The sequence below is a fragment of the Notamacropus eugenii genome, chromosome 1 (genome assembly GCF_028372415.1).
Source record: "Notamacropus eugenii isolate mMacEug1 chromosome 1, mMacEug1.pri_v2, whole genome shotgun sequence".
Classification (NCBI taxonomy): Eukaryota; Metazoa; Chordata; class Mammalia; order Diprotodontia; family Macropodidae; genus Notamacropus; species Notamacropus eugenii.
Window position 1 is genome coordinate 72,248,200 of NC_092872.1, and position 9,555 is coordinate 72,257,754.

At 39.9% G+C, this 9,555-nt stretch overlaps 1 non-coding gene across 1 annotated transcript; it reads right to left on the bottom strand.

The window, feature by feature from the left end:
* Positions 1-8,917: 8,917 nt before the first annotated feature.
* Positions 8,918-9,019, bottom strand: LOC140521804 (U6 spliceosomal RNA). The gene has a single exon (XR_011973095.1). It is a non-coding gene; the product is annotated as a U6 spliceosomal RNA (small nuclear RNA).
* Positions 9,020-9,555: the final 536 nt, after the last annotated feature.

A 9,555-nucleotide genomic window follows, 5' to 3' on the forward strand; every position in this document is an offset into this window, starting at 1 on the left:
GAGAGAAGATAGAGGATGCTAATCCCACATCAGGTGACCGACAGTAAAGACTCTGAGAAAAGATTGGCATGAGAGGAGCTGGCAGTCTCCATCACATCCCTATCCCCAGCTTGCTGTATTATAAACTTTAGGGAATGAACCCTGGAGGTAAGATCTTGGTCAAGTTGAGTTATCTCCTCATGGAAGAGCTCCTTCATTCTGTTTTGTCTGGTATATTACTCATTATGTATGTTTTCTCATTTCTGTTTTGCTATTGACTGAGATAAATAGATTTTGCTGCTATATGCTATATGTGTGTTCATTGTGGAACTGGTATTTTGTGGGAAAGGAGTCAAGGGTTGGATATAAAGCTTTCCCCTATTAATGAAACAGTGATCAAAAGTTAACCTGAACCTGAAAATCACATCCTTTAGACTAAGAACATTTAAGGCAGCAGATACCCTAAACTCTCTTTCTCTAAGGAGAACAGAGTGACCAAGCATCTCATCTCAGCCTCCTAATTCACATCCCAGCGGGAGATCAAGTCTCCCTTGGAAGAGGATGGGAGGGCAGGGGAAGAAGTTAGAGAAATCTGTTCTATCTCCTTTAAAATCATACCACATCCTCATGCTCCATGTAGGGGACAGTCCTTGCAGTATCTTAAAAAATGAAATTAAGACAGCAATCATCACTCCTATGACTTTATATGTAATGAATGTATAACTGATATATGTGAAGTTTGAAGGTCAGAGGCAGATACACTACTTGGCACTTTACAGTTTATAACCCAAACTACCTTGGAATAGGGTTACTCTGTGGAGTTGGGGTTTCATGAAAAACAAGGGAAGAAAAGTCTATGGCCTTATTTCTAGATAAAGCATGAGTAAAAGAAAAAACCCTGCTACTTATTTTCTGAAAACCAGGAAAACCAAACTAACCTATCCCTCCTAAATGAGAAAGTTTGTGCTGCAGTGACAAATTATGCAGATGAAATGTCCATTTCTCCACTTGATTTTGTGGTGCACAGACCTAATTTCAAGTTACATCTTACATGATTAATGCTAGGAATTAGAGGCTGGTAAGTTGATTCAGGTCAGCAATGGGAATAAGTTTTCATTTGATAATGCCACTTTCTAACATCAGTTCTAGCAATTGACAATAAATCATTAACATATGTAGATGGTGATTTTTTTAATGTAAAAATCAAAGAGCAGGGAGGAGCCAAGATGGCAGAGTAGAAAGATGCACATACACTAGCTCTTCCCCCAGAGCCCATAAAAACCTGTAAAGAAAGACTCTCAACAAATTCTAGAGCAGCAAGAAGCCACAGAACAATGGAGTGGAGGAGATTTCCAGCCCAGGGTGACCTGAGAGGCTGACGGGAATGATCTGTTGCACTAGACGCAGAGTGAAGTCCAGTCCAGCCTTGGCTGCGCAGCACTGTGCAGGGAGGAGAACCCAAGCAGGAATCCCCTGCGGCAGTAGCAGCAGTTTGCAGATTTCTCAACCCACAGGCGCCAAAGGTCAATGAGAGAGTTTTTTCAGCTGGCCAAGAAGGGAACAGGGTCTCCCCATACCTCTGGCCTCAGGTGGCAGCAGTTCCCACAGCAGCCCGCATCCCTTGTTGGATTATAAAACCCCTGGGGGAACTGAGCAGCTGATCCTTACCTCAACCCTGTGTGGCAGCCCTGCCCCCACCCAAAGCTCCTGGGGGAACTGAGCAGCTTATCTGAATCTCAGTCTCCAGTGCTGCCTTGGTGGAACTGGAGGCCACGTGGTTGTGAGAGGAAACTCTACCACTCACAGATTCTGGGCACAAAAGTTTCTGGTTGCTCCCAGACCAGTGTACACACTTGATTGTGCCACCTTGGAGGAACTGAGATCTTACAGATCCCCAGAGTATACCCTACTCTTGACAAAGGACCCAAAAGTCAAGTAACTGGTTGTGAAAATGCCCCAAAAAAGGAAAAAAAATAAGACTACAGAAAGTTACTTTCTTGGTGAACAGGTATCTTCTCCCATCCTTTCAGATGAGGAAGAACAATGTTTACCATCAGGGAAAGACATAAAGTTCAAGGCTTCTGTATCCCAAACATCCAAAATAAATATTCAATGGTCTGAGGCCATGGAAGAGCTCAAAAAGGATTTTGAAAATCAAGTAAGAGAGGTGAAGGACAAAACAAAACCAAAGGAATGAAAAAATGGAAAATAATGTGAAATACCTCATTGGAAAAACAACTGATGTTGAAAATAGATCCAGGAGAAACAATTAAAAAAATTATGGAAGTACTTGATCAAAAAAAGAGCCTAGACATCATCTTTAATGAAATTATCAAGGAAAACTGCCCTGATATTCTAGAATCAGATGCAAAATAAATATTGAAAGAATCCACTGATTATCTCCTGAAAAAGATCCAAAAAGAGAAACTCCTTGGAACATTGCAGCAAAATTCCAGAGTTCCCAGGTCAAGGAGAAAACATTGTAAGCAGCTAGAAAGAAACAATTTGAGTATTGTGGAAATACATTCAGGATAACACAAGATCTAGCAGCTTCTACATTAAGAGATCAAAGTGAGTGGAATATAATATTCTAGAAGTCAAAGGAACTAGGACTAAAACCAAGAATTACCTACCCAGAAAAACTGAGTATAATACTTCAGGGGAAAAAAATGACTTTTCAATGAAATAGTGGACTTTCAAGCATTTTTGATGAAGAGACCAGAGCTGGAAAGAAAATTTGACTTTCAAACACAAGAATGAAGAGAAGCATGAAAAGATAAACAGGAAAGAGAAATCACAAGGGACTTACTAAAGTTGAATTGTTACATTCCTACATGGAAAGACAATATTTGTAACACTTGAAACTTTTTTCAGTGTCTGGGTAGTTGGTGGGATTATACACACACACACACACACACACACACACACACACACACACACACACACACACACACACACCAAATACGGAGAGAGACAGAGACAGAGAGCACAGGGTGAGTTGAATAGGAAGGGATCATATGTAAAAAATGAAATTAAGGTGTGAGAGAGGAATATATTGGGAGGAGAAAGGGAGAAATGGAGTGGGGCAAATTATGTCTCATAAAAGAGGCAAGAATAAGACTTTTCAATGGAGGGAAAGGGGGGGAGGTGAGAGGGAAAACATGAAGCTTACTCTCATCACATTTGACTCAAGGAAGGAATAAAATGCACACTCATTTTGGTATGAAAACCTATCTTACAATATAGGAAAGTGGGGGAGAAGGGGATAAGCAGGGTGGGGGGGGGTATGATGGAGGGCAATGCGAGGAGGGAGCAATTAGAAGTCAACACTCTTGGGCAGGGACAAGATCAAAAGAGAAAACAAAAGAAATGAGGGGCAAGATAGGATAGAGGGAAATATAGTTAGTCTTACACAAAATGACTATTATGGAAGTCATTTGCAAAACTACACATATGTATCCTATATTGAATTGCTTGCCTTCCCAATGGGGATGGGTGGGGAGGGAGGAAGGAGGAGAAGTTGGAAGTCAAAGTTTTAGGAACAACTATTGAGTATTGTTCTTGCATACAGCTGGGAAACAAAAAATACAGGTAATGGAGTATAGAAATTTATCTTGCCCTACAGGACTAAAGAGAAGATGGGGATAAAGGAAGGGAGGGATGTTAGAAAGGAGGGCAGATTGGTGGTAGGTGTAATTAGGTAGGTGTAATGCTTGGCACTTTGGGGTGGGGGAAGGGGAGAGATGGGGAGAAAATTTGGAACTCAAAATTTTGTGCAAATGAATGTTGAAAACTTAAAATCAACAAATTAAAAAAAAAAAAATAAAAAAAAATCAAAGAGCAACTCATGCTGGGCTGATGTCTGAGCCTTCTAAAGAAGATTCTGGAATGTTCAAAGGCTCTTTCTTCTTCTTCAGTATCTTCCAAGAAGACCTATTCTCAATCTTTGAAGCATGAGGAAGGAAAAGAGTGGTGTTTAGAAATAGGTAGCAGGGTGATGAAGTGGAAAAAAAATACTGAACTGGAAATCAAGAAACCAGCATCCTAGCTCTATCTCTGATGCTAGTCATCTATAGGAAACTCATTGGGCAAGGAATTTCTCCTCTCTGTGCTTAAATGTCCCCTTTTCCATCAGATGAAGAATTGAGGGTCTCTAAAGTTCATTTTAGTTTTCAAAATTCTGTGGTAGGGGTTGCTAAACAATATTCTGAATCAATGTTGTTGCCATATTTGGAGGCTGATGGTCTTAAGAAAAAACCTCAAAGGCACATTTCTTTAAAACATTTGTTTTATTTTGAACTTAACAACCACCAAATAAAATAAATATTTCCACATACAAAGTAGAAGAGAAAGAGGGAATATTGCATGGCATCACAAATCTGTATTATGTACAGCTTGCTTTTCCTTTAAATATAATAAATTCAACATGTAACTTTCAAGACTTGTTCTGTTTGTGTTTCCTTATGTCCATTTAAATTCTTTCTTTCCTGCTTTCCTAACTTCTTTCCTTCCTTCCTTCCTTCCTTCCTTCCTTCCTTCCTTCCTTCCTTCCTTCCTTCCTTCCTTCCTTCCTTCCTTCCTTCCTTCTCTTCCTTCCTTCTTTCTTTTCCTTCCTTCCTTTCTCACCTTCTTTATTTCCCTTCCTTCCTTCCTTCTCTTCCTTCCTTCTTTCTTTTCCTTCCTTCCTTTCTCACCTTCTTTATTTCCCTTCCTTTCTTCCTTCCTTCCTTCTTTTTTGTGGCAACCTGATCACTAGTCTTCCTTCTTATCCCTCCAACCCCTAGACAAACATGTGACAATTATGCATAGTCAAGCAAAGCAAATCCACACATTCCAACGTTGTATGTCTCATTAGGTACTTGAGTCCATCATGGCTTTGGGTAGCATGCTTATTCATCAGCCGCCCTAGAACCATGATTGGGCATTACATTGATCAGAGTGGGATGGATAGAATATTTATTTATTAAGTGCCTTATCATATGCCAGACACTATGCTAAGCACTTTATAAATATTATCTTCTTGATCCTCATAACAACTCTGGTAGGTAGGTGCTATTAGCTTTCTCATTTTATAACTAAGGAAACTGAAACAAACAGAGGTGAAGTGACTTATCCAATGTCACACAGCTAGTAAGTATTTGAGACTGGTTTTGAACTCAGGTCTTCCTGACTCCAGGCCCAGTACCATGTAACTGGACCATGTTGCTGCTTCTGAGTTCTTAGGTTTTTCAAAGTTTTTTTTTTTTTAAATAATATTGTCATTGTAGAAATTATTCTCTGGGTTCTGTTCACTTAGTTTTGCATTAATTCACAAAAGCCTTCTTAGATTTCTTTGATACTGTTCTTTTCATTATTTCTCAGAGCATGATAATATACCAGCACATTCATAGACCATAATTTATTCAATTGATGTCTCCAGTTCTCAGCTATGACAAAGAAATTCAATGGATATTTTTGTTTGTATTGGTTATTTTCTTTTTATTAAAATCTTCTTAATATAGAAGTCAAGTAGTAGTATTATTAGGTTAAAGGGTCTGTACAGTTTTGTTACTTTTTGGTGTAGCTCCAAATTGTTTTCCAGAATAGTTGCATCAGTTAGAACTTCTACCATCAGTGCATTAATGTGTTGGTTTTCCCATAGTTCCCTCCTTGTTATTTCCCCCTTCTACAATTTTTTGGGGAATGTTTTTAATCTAATGGTAGGAGGTGGAAATTCAATGTTGTTTTAATTTTCATTTCTCTAATTATTAGTGATCTGGAGCATTTTAAAATTTGGACTCTTTTAGGTTTCTTCTTTTGAGAACTCTCTATTCATGTGCTTTGACTATTTCTATTAGGAAATAGCTTATTCTTGTATATTTGAATCAGTTTCTTATAGCTCTCAGATATCAGACCATTATCAGAGAAACTTGCTGCAAATATTTTTTCCGGTTAATTGTTTTCCTTCTACTTTTATGTGCATTGCCTTTATTTGCACAATATCCTTTTCATTTTATGAAGTCCAAATTGTCCATTTTATCTTCTGTGATTCTCTCAACTCTATTGCCGTATGCATTTAAGTTCTAAAAAACAAATGAACCCAGCACCCCCCCCAAAAATAAAGGTGCTTTTCTGAAGTCCTTGTTCTCCTTTCCCATTAGAAAAAGTGAGATATTGATCAACCCCATCCAATTCAGTTACCTCATGCTTCCTGATATGCATGAAATATAATATTGTCTTATATTTATAAAGGACTTTTAACTTTTGTGAAATATATCCATCACTGGTGACTTATGTGGATATCCGAAATTCATCAATAATGTAAAGACTTCTATTAATTTGATAATTTCAATCCCACCGCACCCCCAAATATATTAAAAAATAAAATGAACAAAAAAGGAGGAGAAATAAAAGGCCCCTGATATACAAACTAGATCCAATGGTCCCAGACTAATTTACAATCTACTGACTTTTAAGAAAATTAGGAAAACAATGGAAAGACTTAGGGAAGGACACAGAAATGGTGTAGGCAGCTAGGTGAGTATAATGGATAGAGCACTGGGCCTGGAGTGAGAAAACCCTGAATTCAATTGACTTCAGAATTTACTAGCTGTGTGGCTCTGGACAAGTCACTTAACCTGTTGATCTCAGTTTCTTTCATGGTAAAACCTATCTTGCAGGGTTGTTGCTGAGATCCAATGAGATATTTGTAAAGTTCCTAGCACAGTGCCTGGCACAGACTAGGTACTACTATATAAATGCTTATTTTCTTCTCTGACAGTTGCTGAATTATTGGAATATGTCATCTCTTTTGGGGAAGCATCATCTCTTTCATGATAGTGTGATCAAGCATGGCCTATGGCTAGTATTGCTAGATAGAGAATTGCAAAATTCTAATGCCAACTGTGCATTCATTCACCTTGAGAGCTTGTGTCAATATTCCTAAAAACCTTTCTCTGCCCTCTGATTTACTATCTCTTAAATGGGGGATAATCACGCTTATCTCCTTGACAGGGATGCTCTGAGGGATAACAGATAAACAATTGTGGAGAGCTATATAAATGCTAAATAATGATTACAATGATAACCTTCTGTAAGAGTCAGAGATGTGAGGGGTAGCTCACACTTGGATGCCTTAGCAAATGTGGAAATCAATATAGCTGCTCCCTGGGCACATTGGTGTTCTTTAAAATAGAAAAAAAAAATGATCCAGTGACCATGATATTCAAAGTGGTTAGTGATCAAATAAGTGTCTGAGAGAAAGTTGAAGCCAGAGTGTAAAGTTAGGATAAAGGCACATTACTGAATGGAACAGATATTCAACAACTGGTAAATGAAAGGCATTATTACCATTCTGGGTGTAATCTGTGGGATGGTAAAATGGTAAATCAAACCTCATCAAGTTAAGTCCCTCACAAGAGAAAACAATGCCAGAAGGGTGAGGAAAAGCAGGACTAGCAGCATTGGGGCCAATAGCCCCACCTGATACCCTTGGCCTAGGAGACAAGCTGGCACTCTCACCACCCTTTTCCAGTAGGAGACCAGAGTGGCAAAGACAAAGAAGACCTTTCTTGGGACAGTATCAAGGCAGAAGAAAGGGAGGGCAGAGAAAATTGTTTTAGAGTAGAAGGAAGGGAAAAGATTGTTCTCCTTCTGCCCTGGACCCTTATGAAACTTGTGATGTGAGACCCAGTTTAAAAAAGCAAAGGAAAATGACAAAAAAAAGATTAAAAAATTGAGGTGAGGGAGAGATTTATTTTGATATCTTTGCTTTTTTAATTTGAGAAGGAGATCTTCACTGGAAAAAACAAAAAAGCTACTACCTTATCCCTCGTCCCTCACCTGGACCTCATCTTTCTGAATTCAAAACATATATAGATGTTGGGGTCTAAATGTACTTCACAGAAGAATGAGATGGCTTGTTAATGCTGAAAGCAATAGGGCTTTTTACTGAGTAAATTTAACAGAAGGCCATTTGGCTAGTATGGAGACATCCAAGAAAGCACAGAGCTGGAGCCAGAATCAATTAGGTTAGGACGTTAGGGCCACATCTGTCATCCCCCTCACCTCCTGTTGTCTCCTTTCCCCAATCTAGAGAAGTCTTTGTGACTTCTAAACTAGAGATGACCCTAGTTACCACTGCCCTCCCCCATTTGGGGTTGGAGCTATTTCCTCCTCCTTAGTGGAACTGATAAAGCAGGGAAGGGATACAACCAGAAGGGTAGCTAGAAAGCTCTTGGCATAATCCTTCTTTCTCTTTCTTTTTCTTTCTTTCTTTCTCTTTCTTTCTTTCTTTCTTCCTTTCTTTCTTTCTTTCTTTCTTTCTTTCTTTCTTTCTTTCTTTCTTCTTTCTTTCTTTCTTTCTTTCTTTCTTTCTTTCTTTCTTTCTTTCTTTCTTTCTTTCTCTCTCTCTCTCTCTCTTCCTTCCTTCCTTCCTTCCCTCCCTCCCTCCCTCCTTCCTTCCTTCCTTCCTTCCTTCCTTCCTTCCTTCCTTCCTTCCTTCCTTCCCTCCCTCCCTCCCTCCCTCCCTCCCTCCCTCCCTCCCTCCCTCCTTCCTTCCTTCCTTCCTTCCTTCCTTCCTTCCTTCCCTCCCTCCCTCCCTCCCTCCCTCCCTCCCTCCCTCCCTCCTTCCTTCCTTCCTTCCTTCCTTCCTTCCTTCCTTCCTTCCTTCCTTCCTTCCTTCCCTCCCTCCCTCCCTCCCTCCTTCCTTCCTTCCTTCCTTCCTTCCTTCCTTCCTTCCTTCCTTCCTTCCTTCCCTCCCTCCCTCCCTCCCTCCCTCCTTCCTTCCTTCCTTCCTTCCTTCCTTCCTTCCTTCCTTCCCTCCCTCCCTCCCTCCCTCCCTCCCTCCCTCCTTCCTTCCTTCCTTCCTTCCTTCCTTCCTTCCTTCCTTCCTTCCTTCCTTCCTTCTTTTCCTTTCCCTTCCTTCTTTTCCTTTCCCTTCCTTCTTTTCTCTCTCTCTTTTTCTCCCTCTCATCTCATTAATTTGTGTGTCATTCTTGTGCAAGGTTCATGCTATTTTCTTTGAATCATTCCAATTTTAGCATAAACACTGCCAAAGTGAGCTTTAGGCAAAGAATTTTCAAGCCTTTACAGGAGAGATTCCTCTGTAGGGAAGGCTACTCCTTGCTCTTGATAAGTCTTTACTCTAAGCTCCTGCTGGGAATATTGGGTTCATCTTTACTCCATTCAATAGGACAAATCCTGTATCAAGGATTACAGGACGCAATAGAAATATTTCATGGAGTAGGGAAAGGACCCTGCTCAGTGGGTTCTGATTGATTTTTGCTCTTTCTTTTTATTCCTGAAGGCATCAAGCATCTGGAAAATTGGAAATTTCTAACTTAGAGGAATCTGGACCTACGAGATTGAAATACAGAGGTCAGAAGAAAGGCAGGACAGGAGAGAGGGGGTAACAGGCAGGAGGGTCAAGGCAGATCGACTAAGACAGACCCCCTTGTTGAATGGAGAAAGAGTAGGCTTGGACTTAACTCTAGTGACTTTCCTCCTTTACTTCCTGTTTATTCTGAACGTTGCTGTTACGTACATAATTATTAGATTGTGAGCTTCTCGAGGGCTGGACAAGCTTTTGTTTCTCTT